Source organism: Ambystoma mexicanum, chromosome 11 (assembly GCF_040938575.1).
Source record: "Ambystoma mexicanum isolate Mex_15411 chromosome 11, UKY_AmexF1_1, whole genome shotgun sequence".
NCBI classification, from domain to species: Eukaryota; Metazoa; Chordata; class Amphibia; order Caudata; family Ambystomatidae; genus Ambystoma; species Ambystoma mexicanum.
The window spans coordinates 824,286,592-824,305,219 of NC_090934.1; the positions used below are offsets into that span (position 1 = coordinate 824,286,592).

Here is an 18,628-nt window from a genome sequence, read left to right on the forward strand (position 1 = left end):
CTAGATGCTGTGCGCAACAGGAATGCTATATACTGCACTGTACTGCTACTGAAAAGTTACCAATTTTACAGGATGTTCAGGTAAGCTTTGTTTCAGAAAACAACTTGCTAGAGGCCCTAGGACAGATTACTGGGACAAAGGAAGAGGGTTTGGGGATTAGCACATCTCCTATGAAAGGTACAGTCACGCCCGAGACAACTCTGAGTGCCTCCTCAAATTCTAAGAAATGCGAACTGGGGTCCTACGCCTTTTATTGCCAGTGGATCTTTGTGTTTCAGACAAATGTGCACGCCTCCCAGAGCCCCATGCAATGCACTTAGGGAAATGGGGGAAGGTGATGTGCAACCCTCTCGCTGACAATGTCTCTCTTGTCTATAATGTATCTATGAGAGAGAGAGAAATAGGCAATGCGAGAGTGAAAAAGTAAAATGGAAATGTGTCTACTGAGACCAGTATAAGGGGAAATCCTCACAATCCAGGACCGACAGTTGATTGGGAGGGCGCTTACAGTTTTCTGACACCAGACCGGTACCTGAACTCACAAACCCAAACTGCAAAGTGATGGGCATTGCCACTAGACTGCCGACCCCCTTTCGGGCCTCAGCATATATCCTTTAGTCACACCTAGAGTTCCCAGGACAGTGCAGCATTCAGCGATTACACGAAAATATTGACAGCGCTAGGAGGCCATGCAAATGGCAGAGGTATGCTTTACAAAGCCCACGTAGCGTGCACAAAACAGGACATCAGTCAGGCCCACTTGAAGAGATGGTAAAGAGGAAATACTTCTGCTGCATCCAGTAAAACATAGAGATTGGCCTGCTTTAAAGGTTGACCATGTCCTTCATGGGTGTCTGTCAATATGATACTTCCCTGCTGCAAAGCTTACATTCGAAACGCCAGAACAACTAGGCCCAGAGCACAAAGATGCAGTCAGGTTGAAATAACGAGATACTGAAGAGCAATTTTGTATTTCAGAGTGGGAAAAGCAAATATGACCCCGACGTGATTTGAACACGCAACCTTCTGATCTGGAGTCAGACGCGCTACCATTGCGCCACGAGGTCCTTGTGGCAGTCCACCTGGTGTGTCTGATGACAGAATAAAGGTAGGAGACGTACATGCACCTGCAGAGCCTCATTGCTTCTTTAAGTAGACTGGCTAGGATAGCTTCCTTCTGTGCATCAGTACACGCTGCAGCCAAACCCTTCCCATGAAGTCTTGATGTTTATGAATTGAATGGCAAGTTTTGAAAAACTAAAGCAAGCGAGAAGAATTGCTTGCAGTTTATTGGATTTTTTGGACGTCAGCAGACGAGACCTGCGAGAGGTAAACAGAAGTTCATAGTTGGTCATGCTGAATTTTTGAGCCAAAATGCATCGTCCCTGGGTGGGCTTGAACCACCAACCTTTCGGTTAACAGCCGAACGCGCTAACCGATTGCGCCACAGAGACTCATGCAGTGCCTACACTGGGGCCTGATTGGTGTGCTGTTTGCTTATGCTCCCCAGGCAACCTGAAAATATTTCTAAAATAGCTCTATTTCCCACAGCAAATCCGGGTATGAAGTACTTCCCTACCTCCCGTAATCCACTAACACAGGGGATTTAGTAGAGGACAGAGCCCATCAACAGTGCACCAAATGCCCTCTGTGTAGGCATAACTTGCTATGAGGAGAAAGCCACAGTTGCGCACTTGTGTTAAAAGGGGACAGTAGGCTGAACCCAGAGAACACGGGAGAAATGACTCAGGTTTACTGAGTGGAACACTCTGTGTCTTTGTGCCCAAAACAGCAGCGTCTTTTCGGTTAACAGCCGAACGCGCTAACCAATTGCGCCACAGAGACTCACTGGCATGTGTGTTCTGCCTTTGGCCTGATTGCATTGCTATTTTTTTCTGATTGGCAGAAAACCTGAACTTTTTTCTGAAAAAGGCATGCCTCTCGTAGCACTGCAGTGCATTAGATTGCTCCCTTGCTTCCCTGAGTCCCCAAATACACAACCACCTTGGGCACAATAGAAGACACATTCCAGCAGATTTAGCAAGAGTGCACCAAGGTTTCTATATGTAGGTACCTTGCTGAGAAGCAAGACCTGCAGTTGCATTCTTCTGTTAAAAGAGGGCAGCAGAGTGCACCAAGAGAACTTGGGGGAAGTAGCTTATGTTAACTACTTGCCATGCTCTTTATAGATCCCTCTGTTTGACTGGGTGAATTCTAATTTCTGGGGTAGAGTAAGCAATTTTTGGATCTAGATGCTGTGCGCAACAGGAATGCTATATACTTCACTGTACTGCTACTGAAAAGTTACCAATTTTACAGGATGTTCAGGTAAGCTTTGTTTCAGAAAACAACTTGCTAGAGGTACTAAGACAGATTACTGGGACAAAGGAAGAGGGTTTGGGGATTAGCACATCTCCTATGAAAGGTACAGTCACGCCCGAGACAACTCTGAGTGTCACCTCAAATTCTAAGAAATGCAAACTAGGGACCTACGCTTTTTATTGCCAGTGGATCTTTGTGTTTCAGACAAATGTGCACGCCTCCCAGAGCCCCTTGCAATGCACTTAGGGAAATGGGGGAAGTTGCTGTGAAGCCCTCTCGCTGACAATGTCTCTCTTGTCTATAATGTATCTATGAGAGAGAGAGAAATAGGCAATGCGAGAGTGAAAAAGTAAAATGGAAATGTGTCTACTGAGACCAGTATAAGGGGAAATCCTCACAATCCAGGACCGACAGTTGATTGGGAGGGCGCTTACAGGTTTCCGACACCAGACCGGTACCTGAACTCACAAACCCAAACTGCAAAGTGATGCCCATTGCCACTAGACTGCCGACCCCCTTTCGGGGCCCCAACATATATCCTTTAGTCACACCTAGAGTTCCCAGGACAGTGCAGCATTCAGCGATTACACGAAAATATTGACAGCGCTAGGAGGCCATGCAAATGGCAGAGGTATGCTTTACAAAGCCCACGTAGCGTGCACAAAACAGCACATCAGTCAGGCCCACTTGAAGAGATGGTAAAGAGGAAATACTTCTGCTGCATCCAGTAAAACATAGAGATTGGCCTGCTTTAAAGGTTGACCATGTCCTTCATGGGTGTCTGTCAATATGATACTTCCCTGCTGCAAAGCTTACATTCGAAACGCCAGAACAACTAGGCCCAGAGCACAAAGATGCAGTTAGGTTGAAATAACGAGATACTGAAGAGCAATTTTATATTTCAGAGTGGGAAAAGCAAATATGCCCCCGACGTGATTTGAACACGAAACCTTCTGATCTGGAGTCAGACGCGCTACCATTGCGCCACGAGGTCCTTGCGGCAGTTCACCTGGTGTGTCTGATGACAGAATAAAGGTAGGAGACGTACATGCACCTGGAGAGCCTCATTGCTTCTTTAAGTAGACTGGCTAGGATAGCTTCCTTCTGTGCATCAGTACACGCTGCAGCCAAACCCTTCCCATGAAGTCTTGATGTTTATGAATTGAATGGCAAGTTTTGAAAAACTAAAGCAAGCGAGAAGAATTGCTTGCAGTTTATTGGATTTTTTGGACGTCAGCAGACGAGACCTGCGAGAGGTAAACAGAAGTCCATAGTTGGTCACGCTGAATTTTTGAGCCAAAATGCACCGTCCCTGGGTGGGCTTGAACCACCAACCTTTCGGTTAACAGCCGAACGCGCTAACCGATTGCGCCACAGAGACTCATGCAGTGCTTACACTGGGGCCTGATTGGTGTGCTGTTTGCTTATGCTCCCCAGGCAACCTGAAAATATTTCTAAAATAGCTCTATTTCCCACAGCAAATCAGGGTATCAAGCACTTCCCTACCTCCCCTAATCCACAAACACAGGGGATTTAGTAGAGGACAGAGCCCATCAACAGTGCACCAAATGCCCTCTGTGTAGGCATAACTTGCTATGAGGAGAAAGCCACAGTTGCGCACTTGTGTTAAAAGGGGACAGTAGGCTGAACCCAGAGAACACGGGAGAAATGACTCTGGTTTACTGAGTGGAACACTCTGTGTCTTTGTGCCCAAAACAGCTGCGTCTTTTCGGTTAACAGCCGAACGCGCTAACCAATTGCGCCACAGAGACTCACTGGCATGTGTGTTCTGCCTTTGGCCTGATTGCATTGCTATTTTTTTCTGATTGGCAGAAAACCTGAACTTTTTTCTGAAAAAGGCATGCCTCTCTTAGCACTGCAGTGCATTAGACTGCTCCCTTGCTTCCCTGAGTCCCCAAATACACAACCACCTTGGGCACAATAGAAGACACATTCCAGCAGATTTAGCAAGAGTGCACCAAGGATTCTATATGTAGGTACCTTGCTGAGAAGCAAGACCTGCAGTTGCATTCTTCTGTTAAAAGAGGGCAGCAGAGTGCACCAAGAGAACTTGGGGGAAGTAGCTTATGTTAACTACTTGCCATGCTCTTTATAGATCCCTCTGTTTGACTGGGTGAATTCTAATTTCTGGGGTAGATTAAGCAATTTTTGGATCTAGATGCTGTGCGCAACAGGAATGCTATATACTGCACTGTACTGCTACTGAAAAGTTCCCAATTTTACAGGATGTTCAGGTAAGCTTTGTTTCAGAAAACAACTTGCTAGAGGCACTAAGACAGATTACTGGGACAAAGGAAGAGGGTTTGGGGATTAGCACATCTCCTATGAAAGGTACAGTCACGCCCGAGACAACTCTGAGTGTCACCTCAAATTCTAAGAAATGCAAACTAGGGACCTACGCTTTTTATTGCCAGTGGATCTTTGTGTTTCAGACAAATGTGCACGCCTCCCAGAGCCCCTTGCAATGCACTTAGGGAAATGGGGGAAGGTGCTGTGAAGCACTCTCGCTGACAATGTCTCTCTTGTCTATAATGTATCTATGAGAGAGAGAGAAATAGGCAATGCGAGAGTGAAAAAGTAAAAAGGAAATGTGTCTACTGAGACCAGTATAAGGGGAAATCCTCACAATCCAGGACCGACAGTTGATTGGGAGGGCGCTTACAGGTTTCCGACACCAGACCGGTACCTGAACTCACAAACCCAAACTGCAAAGTGATGCCCATTGCCACTAGACTGCCGACCCCCTTTCGGGGCCCCAACATATATCCTTTAGTCACACGTAGAGTTCCCAGGACAGTGCAGCATTCAGCGATTACACGAAAATATTGACAGCGCTAGGAGGCCATGCAAATGGCAGAGGTATGCTTTACAAAGCCCACGTAGCGTGCACAAAACAGCACATCAGTCAGGCCCACTTGAAGAGATGGTAAAGAAGAAATACTTCTGCTGCATCCAGTAAAACATAGAGATTGGCCTGCTTTAAAGGTTGACCATGTCCTTCATGGGTGTCTGTCAATATGATACTTCCCTGCTGCAAAGCTTACATTCGAAACGCCAGAACAACCAGGCCCAGAGCACAAAGATGCAGTCAGGTTGAAATAACGAGATACTGAAGAGCAATTTTGTATTTCAGAGTGGGAAAAGCAAATATGACCCCGACGTGATTTGAACACGCAACCTTCTGATCTGGAGTCAGACGCGCTACCATTGCGCCACGAGGTCCTTGTGGCAGTCCACCTGGTGTGTCTGATGACAGAATAAAGGTAGGAGACGTACATGGACCTGCAGAGCCTCATTGCTTCTTTAAGTAGACTGGCTAGGATAGCTTCCTTCTGTGCATCAGTACACGCTGCAGCCAAACCCTTCCCATGAAGTCTTGATGTTTATGAATTGAATGGCAAGTTTTGAAAAACTAAAGCAAGCGAGAAGAATTGCTTGCAGTTTATTGGATTTTTTGGACGTCAGCAGACGAGACCTGCGAGAGGTAAACAGAAGTTCATAGTTGGTCATGCTGAATTTTTGAGCCAAAATGCATCGTCCCTGGGTGGGCTTGAACCACCAACCTTTACAGCCGAACGCGCTAACCGATTGCGCCACAGAGACTCAAGCAGTGCTTACACTGGGGCCTGATTGGTGTGCTGTTTGCTTATGCTCCCCAGGCAACCTGAAAATATTTCTAAAATAGCTCTATTTCCCACAGCAAATCAGGGTATCAAGCACTTCCCTACCTCCCCTAATCCACAAACACAGGGGATTTAGTAGAGGACAGAGCTCATCAACACTGCACCAAATGTCCTCTGTATAGGCATAACTTGCTATGAGGAGAAAGCCACAGTTGCGCACTTGTGTTAAAAGGGGACAGTAGGCTGAACCCAGAGAACACGGGAGAAATGACTCAGGTTTACTGAGTGGAACACTCTGTGTAATTGTGCCAAAAACAGCAGCATCTTTTCGGTTAACAGCCGAACAAGCTAACCAATTGCGCCACAGAGACTCACTGGCATGTGTGTTCTGCCTTTGGCCTGATTGCATTGCTATTTTTTTCTGATTGGCAGAAAACCTGAACTTTTTTCTGAAAAAGGCATGCCTCTCTTAGCACTGCAGTGCATTAGACTGCTCCCTTGCTTCCCTGAGTCCCCAAATACACAACCACCTTGGGCACAATAGAAGACACATTCCAGCAGATTTAGCAAGAGTGCACCAAGGATTCTATATGTAGGTACCTTGCTGAGAAGCAAGACCTGCAGTTGCATTCTTCTGTTAAAAGAGGGCAGCAGAGTGCACCAAGAGAACTTGGGGGAAGTAGCTTATGTTAACTACTTGCCATGCTCTTTATAGACCCCTCTGTTTGACTGGGTGAATTCTAATTTCTGGGGTAGAGTAAGCAATTTTTGGATCTAGATGCTGTGTGCAACAGGAATGCTATATACTGCACTGTACTGCTACTGAAAAGTTACCAATTTTACAGGATGTTCAGGTAAGCTTTGTTTCAGAAAACAACTTGCTAGAGGCACTAAGACAGATTACTGGGACAAAGGAAGAGTGTTTGGGGATTAGCACATCTCCTATGAAAGGTACAGTCACGCCCGAGACAACTCTGAGTGTCACCTCAAATTCTAAGAAATGCAAACTAGGGACCTACGCTTTTTATTGCTAGGGGATCTTTGTGTTTCAGACAAATGTGCACGCCTCCCAGAGCCCCTTGCAATGCACTTAGGGAAAGGGGGGAAGGTGCTGTGAAGCCTTCTCGCTGACAATGTCTCTCTTGTCTATAATGTATCTATGAGAGAGAGAGAAATAGGCAATGCGAGAGTGAAAAAGTAAAATGGAAATGTGTCTACTGAGACCAGTATAAGGGGAAATCCTCACAATCCAGGACCGACAGTTGATTGGGAGGGCGCTTACAGGTTTCCGACACCAGACCGGTACCTGAACTCACAAACCCAAACTGCAAAGTGATGGGCATTGCCACTAGACTGCCGACCGCCTTTCGGGCCTCAGCATATATCCTTTAGTCACACCTAGAGTTCCCAGGACAGTGCAGCATTCAGCGATTACACGAAAATATTGACAGCGCTAGGAGGCCATGCAAATGGCAGAGGTATGCTTTACAAAGCCCACGTAGCGTGCACAAAACAGCACATCAGTCAGGCCCACTTGAAGAGATGGTAAAGAGGAAATACTTCTGCTGCATCCAGTAAAACATAGAGATTGGCCTGCTTTAAAGGTTGACCATGTACTTCATGGGTGTCTGTCAATATGATACTTCCCTGCTGCAAAGTTTACATTCGAAACGCCAGAACAACTAGGCCCAGAGCACAAAGATGCAGTCAGGTTGAAATAACGAGATACTGAAGAGCAATTTTGTATTTCAGAGTGGGAAAAGCAAATATGACCCCGACGTGATTTGAACACGCAACCTTCTGATCTGGAGTCAGACGCGCTACCGTTGCGCCACGAGGTCCTTGTGGCAGTCCACCTGGGTAGTCTGATGACAGAATAAAGGTAGGAGACGTACATGGACCTGCAGAGCCTCATTGCTTCTTTAAGTAGACTGGCTAGGATAGCTTCCTTCTGTGCATCAGTACACGCTGCAGCCAAACCCTTCCCATGAAGTCTTGATGTTTATGAATTGAATGGCAAGTTTTGAAAAACTAAAGCAAGCGAGAAGAATTGCTTGCAGTTTATTGGATTTTTTGGACGTCAGCAGACGAGACCTGCGAGAGGTAAACAGAAGTTCATAGTTGGTCATGCTGAATTTTTGAGCCAAAATGCATCGTCCCTGGGTGGGCTTGAACCACCAACCTTTACAGCCGAACGCGCTAACCGATTGCGCCACAGAGACTCAAGCAGTGCTTACACTGGGGCCTGATTGGTGTGCTGTTTGCTTATGCTCCCCAGGCAACCTGAAAATATTTCTAAAATAGCTCTATTTCCCACAGCAAATCCGGGTATGAAGTACTTCCCTACCTCCCGTAATCCACAAACACAGGGGATTTAGTAGAGGACAGAGCCCATCAACAGTGCACCAAATGCCCTCTGTGTAGGCATAACTTGCTATGAGGAGAAAGCCACAGTTGCGCACTTGTGTTAAAAGGGGACAGTAGGCTGAACCCAGAGAACACGGGAGAAATGACTCAGGTTTACTGAGTGGAACACTCTGTGTCTTTGTGCCCAAAACAGCAGCGTCTTTTCGGTTAACAGCCGAACGCGCTAACCGATTGCGCCACAGAGACTCATGCAGTTCTTACACAGGGGCCTGATTGGTGTGCTGTTTGCTTATGCTTCCCAGGCAACCTGAAAATATTTCTAAAATAGCTCTATTTCCCACAGCAAATCAGGGTATCAAGCAATTCCCTACCTCCCCTAATCCACAAACACAGGGGATTTAGTAGAGGACAGAGCTCATCAACAGTGCACCAAATGTCCTCTGTATAGGCATAACTTGCTATGAGGAGAAAGCCACAGTTGCGCACTTGTGTTAAAAGGGGACAGTAGGCTGAACCCAGAGAACACGGGAGAAATGACTCAGGTTTACTGAGTGGAACACTCTGTGTAATTGTGCCAAAAACAGCAGCATCTTTTCGGTTAACAGCCGAACAAGCTAACCAATTGCGCCACAGAGACTCACTGGCATGTGTGTTCTGCCTTTGGCCTGATTGCATTGCTATTTTTTTCTGATTGGCAGAAAACCTGAACTTTTTTCTGAAAAAGGCATGCCTCTCTTAGCACTGCAGTGCATTAGACTGCTCCCTTGCTTCCCTGAGTCCCCAAATACACAACCACCTTGGGCACAATAGAAGACACATTCCAGCAGATTTAGCAAGAGTGCACCAAGGATTCTATATGTAGGTACCTTGCTGAGAAGCAAGACCTGCAGTTGCATTCTTCTGTTAAAAGAGGGCAGCAGAGTGCACCAAGAGAACTTGGGGGAAGTAGATTATGTTAACTACTTGCCATGCTCTTTATAGACCCCTCTGTTTGACTGGGTGAATTCTAATTTCTGGGGTAGAGTAAGCAATTTTTGGATCTAGATGCTGTGTGCAACAGGAATGCTATATACTGCACTGTACTGCTACTGAAAAGTTACCAATTTTACAGGATGTTCAGGTAAGCTTTGTTTCAGAAAACAACTTGCTAGAGGCACTAAGACAGATTACTGGGACAAAGGAAGAGTGTTTGGGGATTAGCACATCTCCTATGAAAGGTACAGTCACGCCCGAGACAACTCTGAGTGTCACCTCAAATTCTAAGAAATGCAAACTAGGGACCTACGCTTTTTATTGCTAGGGGATCTTTGTGTTTCAGACAAATGTGCACGCCTCCCAGAGCCCCTTGCAATGCACTTAGGGAAAGGGGGGAAGATGCTGTGAAGCCTTCTCGCTGACAATGTCTCTCTTGTCTATAATGTATCTATGAGAGAGAGAGAAATAGGCAATGCGAGAGTGAAAAAGTAAAATGGAAATGTGTCTACTGAGACCAGTATAAGGGGAAATCCTCACAATCCAGGACCGACAGTTGATTGGGAGGGCGCTTACAGGTTTCCGACACCAGACCGGTACCTGAACTCACAAACCCAAACTGCAAAGTGATGGGCATTGCCACTAGACTGCCGACCGCCTTTCGGGCCTCAGCATATATCCTTTAGTCACACCTAGAGTTCCCAGGACAGTGCAGCATTCAGCGATTACACGAAAATATTGACAGCGCTAGGAGGCCATGCAAATGGCAGAGGTATGCTTTACAAAGCCCACGTAGCGTGCACAAAACAGCACATCAGTCAGGCCCACTTGAAGAGATGGTAAAGAGGAAATACTTCTGCTGCATCCAGTAAAACATAGAGATTGGCCTGCTTTAAAGGTTGACCATGTACTTCATGGGTGTCTGTCAATATGATACTTCCCTGCTGCAAAGTTTACATTCGAAACGCCAGAACAACTAGGCCCAGAGCACAAAGATGCAGTCAGGTTGAAATAACGAGATACTGAAGAGCAATTTTGTATTTCAGAGTGGGAAAAGCAAACATGACCCCGACGTGATTTGAACACGCAACCTTCTGATCTGGAGTCAGACGCGCTACCGTTGCGCCACGAGGTCCTTGTGGCAGTCCACCTGGGTAGTCTGATGACAGAATAAAGGTAGGAGACGTACATGGACCTGCAGAGCCTCATTGCTTCTTTAAGTAGACTGGCTAGGATAGCTTCCTTCTGTGCATCAGTACACGCTGCAGCCAAACCCTTCCCATGAAGTCTTGATGTTTATGAATTGAATGGCAAGTTTTGAAAAACTAAAGCAAGCGAGAAGAATTGCTTGCAGTTTATTGGATTTTTTGGACGTCAGCAGACGAGACCTGCGAGAGGTAAACAGAAGTTCATAGTTGGTCATGCTGAATTTTTGAGCCAAAATGCATCGTCCCTGGGTGGGCTTGAACCACCAACCTTTACAGCCGAACGCGCTAACCGATTGCGCCACAGAGACTCAAGCAGTGCTTACACTGGGGTCTGATTGGTGTGCTGTTTGCTTATGCTCCCCAGGCAACCTGAAAATATTTCTAAAATAGCTCTATTTCCCACAGCAAATCAGGGTATCAAGCACTTCCCTACCTCCCGTAATCCACAAACACAGGGGATTTAGTAGAGGACAGAGCCCATCAACAGTGCACCAAATGCCCTCTGTGTAGGCATAACTTGCTATGAGGAGAAAGCCACAGTTGCGCACTTGTGTTAAAAGGGGACAGTAGGCTGAACCCAGAGAACACGGGAGAAATGACTCAGGTTTACTGAGTGGAACACTCTGTGTCTTTGTGCCCAAAACAGCAGCGTCTTTTCGGTTAACAGCCGAACGCGCTAACCAATTGCGCCACAGAGACTCACTGGCATGTGTGTTCTGCCTTTGGCCTGATTGCATTGCTATTTTTTTCTGATTGGCAGAAAACCTGATTTTTTTTCTGAAAAAGGCATGCCTCTCTTAGCACTGCAGTGCATTAGACTGCTCCCTTGCTTCCCTGAGTCCCCAAATACACAACCACCTTGGGCACAATAGAAGACACATTCCAGCAGATTTAGCAAGAGTGCACCAAGGTTTCTATATGTAGGTACCTTGCTGAGAAGCAAGACCTGCAGTTGCATTCTTCTGTTAAAAGAGGGCAGCAGAGTGCACCAAGAGAACTTGGGGGAAGTAGCTTATGTTAACTACTTGCCATGCTCTTTATAGATCCCTCTGTTTGACTGGGTGAATTCTAATTTCTGGGGTAGAGTAAGCAATTTTTGGATCTAGATGCTGTGCGCAACAGGAATGCTATATACTGCACTGTACTGCTACTGAAAAGTTACCAATTTTACAGGATGTTCAGGTAAGCTTTGTTTCAGAAAACAACTTGCTAGAGGCACTAAGACAGATTACTGGGACAAAGGAAGAGGGTTTGGGGATTAGCACATCTCCTATGAAAGGTACAGTCACGCCCGAGACAACTCTGAGTGTCACCTCAAATTCTAAGAAATGCAAACTAGGGACCTACGCTTTTTATTGCCAGTGGATCTTTGTGTTTCAGACAAATGTGCACGCCTCCCAGAGCCCCTTGCAATGCACTTAGGGAAAGGGGGGAAGGTGCTGTGAAGCCCTCTCGCTGACAGAGTCTCTCTTGTCTATAATGTAACTATGAGAGAGAGAGAAATAGGCAATGCGAGAGTGAAAAAGTAAAATGGAAATGTGTCTACTGAGACCAGTATAAGGGGAAATCCTCACAATCCAGGACCGACAGTTGATTGGGAGGGCGCTTACAGGTTTCCGACACCAGACCGGTACCTGAACTCACAAACCCAAACTGCAAAGTGATGGGCATTGCCACTAGACTGCCGACCCCCTTTCGGGGCCCCAGCATATATCCTTTAGTCACACCTAGAGTTCCCAGGACACTGCAGCATTCAGCGATTACACGAAAATATTGACAGCGCTAGGAGGCCATGCAAATGGCAGAGGTATGCTTTACAAAGCCCACGTAGCGTGCACAAAACAGCACATCAGTCAGGCCCACTTGAAGAGATGGTAAAGAGGAAATACTTCTGCTGCATCCAGTAAAACATAGAGATTGGCCTGCTTTAAGGGTTGACCATGTCCTTCATGGGTGTCTGTCAATATGATACTTCCCTGCTGCAAAGCTTACATTCGAAACGCCAGAACAACTAGGCCCAGAGCACAAAGATGCAGTCAGGTTGAAATAACGAGATACTAAAGAGCAATTTTGTATTTCAGAGTGGGAAAAGCAAGTATGACCCCGATGTGATTTGAACACACAACCTTCTGATCTGGAGTCAGACGCGCTACCATTGCGCCACGAGGTCCTTGTGACAGTCCACCTGGTGTGTCTGATGACAGAATAAAGGTAGGAGACGTACATGCACCTGCAGAGCCTCATTGCTTCTTTAAGTAGACTGGCTAGGATAGCTTCCTTCTGTGCATCAGTACATGCTGCAGCCAAACCCTTCCCATGAAGTCTTGATGTTTATGAATTGAATGGCAAGTTTTGAAAAACTAAAGCAAGCGAGAAGAATTGCTTGCAGTTTATTGGACGTTAGCAGACGAGACCTGCGAGAGGTAAACAGAAGTTCATAGTTGGTCATGCTGAATTTTTGAGCCAAAACGCATCATCCCTGGGTGGGCTTGAACCACCAACCTTTCGGTTAACAGCCGAACGCGCTAACCGATTGCGCCACAGAGACTCATGCAGTGCTTACACTGGGGCCTGATTGGTGTGCTGTTTGCTTATGCTTCCCAGGCAACCTGAAAATATTTCTAAAATAGCTCTATTTCCCACAGCAAATCAGGGTATCAAGCACTTCCCTACCTCCACTAATCCACTAACACAGGGGATTTAGTAGAGGACAGAGCCCATCAACAGTGCACCAAATGTCCTCTGTGTAGGCATAACTTGCTATGAGGAGAAAGCCACAGTTGCACACTTGTGTTAAAAGGGGACAGTAGGCTGAACCCAGAGAACACGGGAGAAATGACTCAGGTTTACTGAGTGGAACACTCTGTGTCATTGTGCCAAAAACAGCAGCGTCTTTTCGGTTAACAGCCGAACGCGCTAACCAATTGCGCCACAGAGACTCACTGGCATGTGTGCTCTGCCTTTGGCCTGATTGCATTGCTATTTTTTTCTGATTGGCAGAAAACCTGAACTTTTTTCTGAAAAAGGCATGCCTCTCTTAGCACTGCAGTGCATTAGACTGCTCCCTTGCTTCCCTGAGTCCCCAAATACACAACCACCTTGGGCACAATAGAAGACACATTCCAGCAGATTTAGCAAGAGTGCACCAAGGTTTCTATATGTAGGTACCTTGCTGAGAAGCAAGACCTGCAGTTGCATTCTTCTGTTAAAAGAGGGCAGCAGAGTGCACCAAGAGAACTTGGGGGAAGTAGCTTATGTTAACTACTTGCCATGCTCTTTATAGATCCCTCTGTTTGACTGGGTGAATTCTAATTCCTGGGGTAGAGTAAGCAATTTTTGGATCTAGATGCTGTGCGCAACAGGAATGCTATATACTGCACTCTACTGCTACTGAAAAGTTACCAATTTTACAGGATGTTCAGGTAAGCTTTGTTTCAGAAAACAACTTGCTAGAGGCACTAAGACAGATTACTGGGACAAAGGAAGAGTGTTTGGGGATTAGCACATCTCCTATGAAAGGTACAGTCACGCCCGAGACAACTCTGAGTGTCACCTCAAATTCTAAGAAATGCAAACTAGGGACCTACGCTTTTTATTGCTAGGGGATCTTTGTGTTTCAGACAAATGTGCACGCCTCCCAGAGCCCCTTGCAATGCACTTAGGGAAAGGGGGGAAGGTGCTGTGAAGCCCTCTCGCTGACAATGTCTCTCTTGTCTATAATGTATCTATGAGAGAGAGAGAAATAGGCGATGCGAGAGTGAAAAAGTAAAATGGAAATGTGTCTACTGAGACCAGTATAAGGGGAAATCCTCACAATCCAGGACCGACAGTTGATTGGGAGGGCGCTTACAGGTTTCCGACACCAGACCGGTACCTGAACTCACAAACCCAAACTGCAAAGTGATGGGCATTGCCACTAGACTGCCGACCCCCTTTCGGGGCCCCAGCATGTATCCTTTAGTCACACCTAGAGTTCCCAGGACAGTGCAGCATTCAGCGATTACACGAAAATATTGACAGCGCTAGGAGGCCATGCAAATGGCAGAGGTATGCTTTACAAAGCCCACGTAGCGTGCACAAAACAGCACATCAGTCAGGCCCACTTGAAGAGATGGTAAAGAGGAAATACTTCTGCTGCATCCAGTAAAACATAGAGATTGGCCTGCTTTAAAGTTTGACCATGTCCTTCATGGGTGTCTGTCAATATGATACTTCCCTGCTGCAAAGCTTACATTCGAAACGCCAGAACAACTAGGCCCAGAGCACAAAGATGCAGTCAGGTTGAAATAACGAGATACTAAAGAGCAATTTTGTATTTCAGAGTGGGAAAAGCAAATATGACCCCGACGTGATTTGAACACGCAACCTTCTGATCTGGAGTCAGACGTGCTACCATTGCGCCACGAGGTCCTTGTGGCAGTCCACCTGGTGTGTCTGATGACAGAATAAAGGTAGGAGACGTACATGCACCTGCAGAGCCTCATTGCTTCTTTAAGTAGACTGGCTAGGATAGCTTCCTTCTGTGCATCAGTACACGCTGCAGCCAAACCCTTCCCATGAAGTCTTGATGTTTATGAATTGAATGGCAAGTTTTGAAAAACTAAAGCAAGCGAGAAGAATTGCTTGCAGTTTATTGGATTTTTTGGACGTCAGCAGACGAGACCTGCGAGAGGTAAACAGAAGTTCATAGTTGGTCATGCTGAATTTTTGAGCCAAAATGCACCGTCCCTGGGTGGGCTTGAACCACCAACCTTTACAGCCGAACGCGCTAACCGATTGCGCCACAGAGACTCATGCAGTGCTTACACAGGGGCCTGATTGGTGTGCTGTTTGCTTATGCTTCCCAGGCAACCTGAAAATATTTCTAAAATAGCTCTATTTCCCACAGCAAATCAGGGTATCAAGCACTTCCCTACCTCCCCTAATCCACAAACACAGGGGATTTAGTAGAGGACAGAGCTCATCAACAGTGCACCAAATGTCCTCTGTATAGGCATAACTTGCTATGAGGAGAAAGCCACAGTTGCGCACTTGTGTTAAAAGGGGACAGTAGGCTGAACCCAGAGAACACGGGAGAAATGACTCAGGTTTACTGAGTGGAACACTCTGTGTCTTTGTGCCAAAAACAGCAGCGTCTTTTCGGTTAACAGCCGAACGCGCTAACCAATTGCGCCACAGAGACTCACTGGCATGTGTGTTCTGCCTTTGGCCTGATTGCATTGCTATTTTTTTCTGATTGGCAGAAAACCTGAACTTTTTTCTGAAAAAGGCATGCCTCTCGTAGCACTGCAGTGCATTAGATTGCTCCCTTGCTTCCCTGAGTCCCCAAATACACAACCACCTTGGGCACAATAGAAGACACATTCCAGCAGATTTAGCAAGAGTGCACCAAGGTTTCTATATGTAGGTACCTTGCTGAGAAGCAAGACCTGCAGTTGCATTCTTCTGTTAAAAGAGGGCAGCAGAGTGCACCAAGAGAACTTGGGGGAAGTAGCTTATGTTAACTACTTGCCATGCTCTTTATAGATCCCTCTGTTTGACTGGGTGAATTCTAATTTCTGGGGTAGAGTAAGCAATTTTTGGATCTAGATGCTGTGCGCAACAGGAATGCTATATACTTCACTGTACTGCTACTGAAAAGTTACCAATTTTACAGGATGTTCAGGTAAGCTTTGTTTCAGAAAACAACTTGCTAGAGGCACTAAGACAGATTACTGGGACAAAGGAAGAGGGTTTGGGGATTAGCACATCTCCTATGAAAGGTACAGTCACGCCCGAGACAACTCTGAGTGTCACCTCAAATTCTAAGAAATGCAAACTAGGGACCTACGCTTTTTATTGCCAGTGGATCTTTGTGTTTCAGACAAATGTGCACGCCTCCCAGAGCCCCATGCAATGCACTTAGGGAAATGGGGGAATGTGCTGTGCAACCCTCTCGCTGACAATGTCTCTCTTGTCTATAATGTATCTATGAGAGAGAGAGAAATAGGCAATGCGAGAGTGAAAAAGTAAAATGGAAATGTGTCTACTGAGACCAGTATAAGGGGAAATCCTCACAATCCAGGACCGACAGTTGATTGGGAGGGCGCTTACAGGTTTCCGACACCAGACCGGTACCTGAACTCACAAACCCAAACTGCAAAGTGATGGGCATTGCCACTAGACTGCCGACCCCCTTTCGGGGCCCCAGCATAGATCCTTTAGTCACACCTAGATTTCCCAGGACAGTGCAGCATTCAGCGATTACACGAAAATATTGACAGCGCTAGGAGGCCATGCAAATGGCAGAGGTATGCTTTACAAAGCCCACGTAGCGTGCACAAAACAGCACATCAGTCAGGCCCACTTGAAGAGATGGTAAAGAGGAAATACTTCTGCTGCATCCAGTAAAACATAGAGATTGGCCTGCTTTAAAGGTTGACCATGTCCTTCATGGGTGTCTGTCAATATGATACTTCCCTGCTGCAAAGTTTACATTCGAAACGCCAGAACAACTAGGCCCAGACCACAAAGATGCAGTCAGGTTGAAATAACGAGATACTGAAGAGCAATTTTGTATTTCAGAGTGGGAATAGCAAATATGACCCCAACGTGATTTGAACACGAAACCTTCGGATCTGGAGTCAGACGCGCTACCATTGCGCCACGAGGTCCTTGCGGCAGTCCACCTGGTGTGTCTGATGACAGAATAAAGGTAGGAGACGTACATGCACCTGCAGAGCCTCATTGCTTCTTTAAGTAGACTGGCTAGGATAGCTTCCTTCTGTGCTTCAGTACACGCTGCAGCCAAACCCTTCCCATGAAGTCTTGATGTTTATGAATTGAATGGCAAGTTTTGAAAAACTAAAGCAAGCGAGAAGAATTGCTTGCAGTTTATTGGATTTTTGGACGTCAGCAGACGAGACCTGCGAGAGGTAAACAGAAGTCCATAGTTGGTCACGCTGAATTTTTGAGCCAAAATGCACCGTCCCTGGGTGGGCTTGAACCACCAACCTTTCGGTTAACAGCCGAACGCGCTAACCGATTGCGCCACAGAGACTCATGCAGTTCTTACACAGGGGCCTGATTGGTGTGCTGTTTGCTTATGCTTCCCAGGCAACCTGAAAATATTTCTAAAATAGCTCTATTTCCCACAGCAAATCAGGGTATCAAGCACTTCCCTACCTCCCCTAATCCACAAACACAGGGGATTTAATAGAGGACAGAGCCCATCAACAGTGCACCAAATGCCCTCTGTGTAGGCATAACTTGCTATGAGGAGAAAGCCACAGTTGCGCACTTGTGTTAAAAGGGGACAGTAGGCTGAACTCAGAGAACACGGGAGAAATGACTCAGGTTTACTGAGTGGAACACTCTGTGTCTTTGTGCCAAAAACAGCAGCGTCTTTTCGGTTAACAGCCGAACGCGCTAACCAATTGCGCCACAGAGACTCACTGGCATGTGTGTTCTGCCTTTGGCCTGATTGCATTGCTATTTTTTTCTGATTGGCAGAAAACCTGAACTTTTTTCTGAAAAAGGCATGCCTCTCTTAGCACTGCAGTGCATTAGACTGCTCCCTTGCTTCCCTGAGTCCCCAAATACACAACCACCTTGGGCACAATAGAAGACACATTCCAGCAGATTTAGCAAGAGTGCAACAAGGATTCTATATGTAGGTACCTTGCTGAGAAGCAAGACCTGCAGTTGCATTCTTCTGTTAAAAGAGGGCAGCAGAGTGCACCAAGAGAACTTGGGGGAAGTAGCTTATGTTAACTACTTGCCATGCTCTTTATAGATCCCTCTGTTTGACTGGGTGAATTCTAATTTCTGGGGTAGAGTAAGCAATTTTTGGATCTAGATGCTGTGCGCAACAGGAATGCTATATACTGCACTGTACTGCTACTGAAAAGCTACCAATTTTACAGGATGTTCAGGTAAACTTTGTTTCAGAAAACAACTTGCTAGAGGCCCTAGGACAGATTACTGGGACAAAGGAAGAGGGTTTGGGGATTAGCACATCTCCTATGAAAGGTACAGTCACGCCCGAGACAACTCTGAGTGTCACCTCAAATTCTAAGAAATGCAAACTAGGGACCTACGCTTTTTATTGCCAGTGGATCTTTGTGTTTCAGACAA

At 46.3% G+C, this 18,628-nt stretch overlaps 11 non-coding genes across 11 annotated transcripts; all 11 read right to left on the bottom strand.

The window, feature by feature from the left end:
- Nucleotides 1–995: 995 nt before the first annotated feature.
- Nucleotides 996–1,067, bottom strand: TRNAW-CCA (transfer RNA tryptophan (anticodon CCA)). The gene has a single exon. It is a non-coding gene; the product is annotated as a tRNA-Trp (tRNA).
- A 313-nt stretch (nt 1,068–1,380) lies between these two features.
- TRNAN-GUU (transfer RNA asparagine (anticodon GUU)) lies at nt 1,381–1,454 on the bottom strand. The gene has a single exon. It is a non-coding gene; the product is annotated as a tRNA-Asn (tRNA).
- Nucleotides 1,455–3,244: 1,790 nt separating this feature from the next.
- On the bottom strand, nt 3,245–3,316 carry TRNAW-CCA (transfer RNA tryptophan (anticodon CCA)). Its single transcript has one exon. It is a non-coding gene; the product is annotated as a tRNA-Trp (tRNA).
- A 313-nt stretch (nt 3,317–3,629) lies between these two features.
- Nucleotides 3,630–3,703, bottom strand: TRNAN-GUU (transfer RNA asparagine (anticodon GUU)). The gene has a single exon. It is a non-coding gene; the product is annotated as a tRNA-Asn (tRNA).
- A 1,790-nt stretch (nt 3,704–5,493) lies between these two features.
- TRNAW-CCA (transfer RNA tryptophan (anticodon CCA)) lies at nt 5,494–5,565 on the bottom strand. Its single transcript has one exon. It is a non-coding gene; the product is annotated as a tRNA-Trp (tRNA).
- Nucleotides 5,566–7,735: 2,170 nt separating this feature from the next.
- On the bottom strand, nt 7,736–7,807 carry TRNAW-CCA (transfer RNA tryptophan (anticodon CCA)). Its single transcript has one exon. It is a non-coding gene; the product is annotated as a tRNA-Trp (tRNA).
- Nucleotides 7,808–10,368: 2,561 nt separating this feature from the next.
- TRNAW-CCA (transfer RNA tryptophan (anticodon CCA)) lies at nt 10,369–10,440 on the bottom strand. Its single transcript has one exon. It is a non-coding gene; the product is annotated as a tRNA-Trp (tRNA).
- A 2,171-nt stretch (nt 10,441–12,611) lies between these two features.
- Nucleotides 12,612–12,683, bottom strand: TRNAW-CCA (transfer RNA tryptophan (anticodon CCA)). Its single transcript has one exon. It is a non-coding gene; the product is annotated as a tRNA-Trp (tRNA).
- Nucleotides 12,684–12,987: 304 nt separating this feature from the next.
- TRNAN-GUU (transfer RNA asparagine (anticodon GUU)) lies at nt 12,988–13,061 on the bottom strand. The gene has a single exon. It is a non-coding gene; the product is annotated as a tRNA-Asn (tRNA).
- Nucleotides 13,062–14,851: 1,790 nt separating this feature from the next.
- Nucleotides 14,852–14,923, bottom strand: TRNAW-CCA (transfer RNA tryptophan (anticodon CCA)). Its single transcript has one exon. It is a non-coding gene; the product is annotated as a tRNA-Trp (tRNA).
- A 2,555-nt stretch (nt 14,924–17,478) lies between these two features.
- TRNAN-GUU (transfer RNA asparagine (anticodon GUU)) lies at nt 17,479–17,552 on the bottom strand. Its single transcript has one exon. It is a non-coding gene; the product is annotated as a tRNA-Asn (tRNA).
- Nucleotides 17,553–18,628: the final 1,076 nt, after the last annotated feature.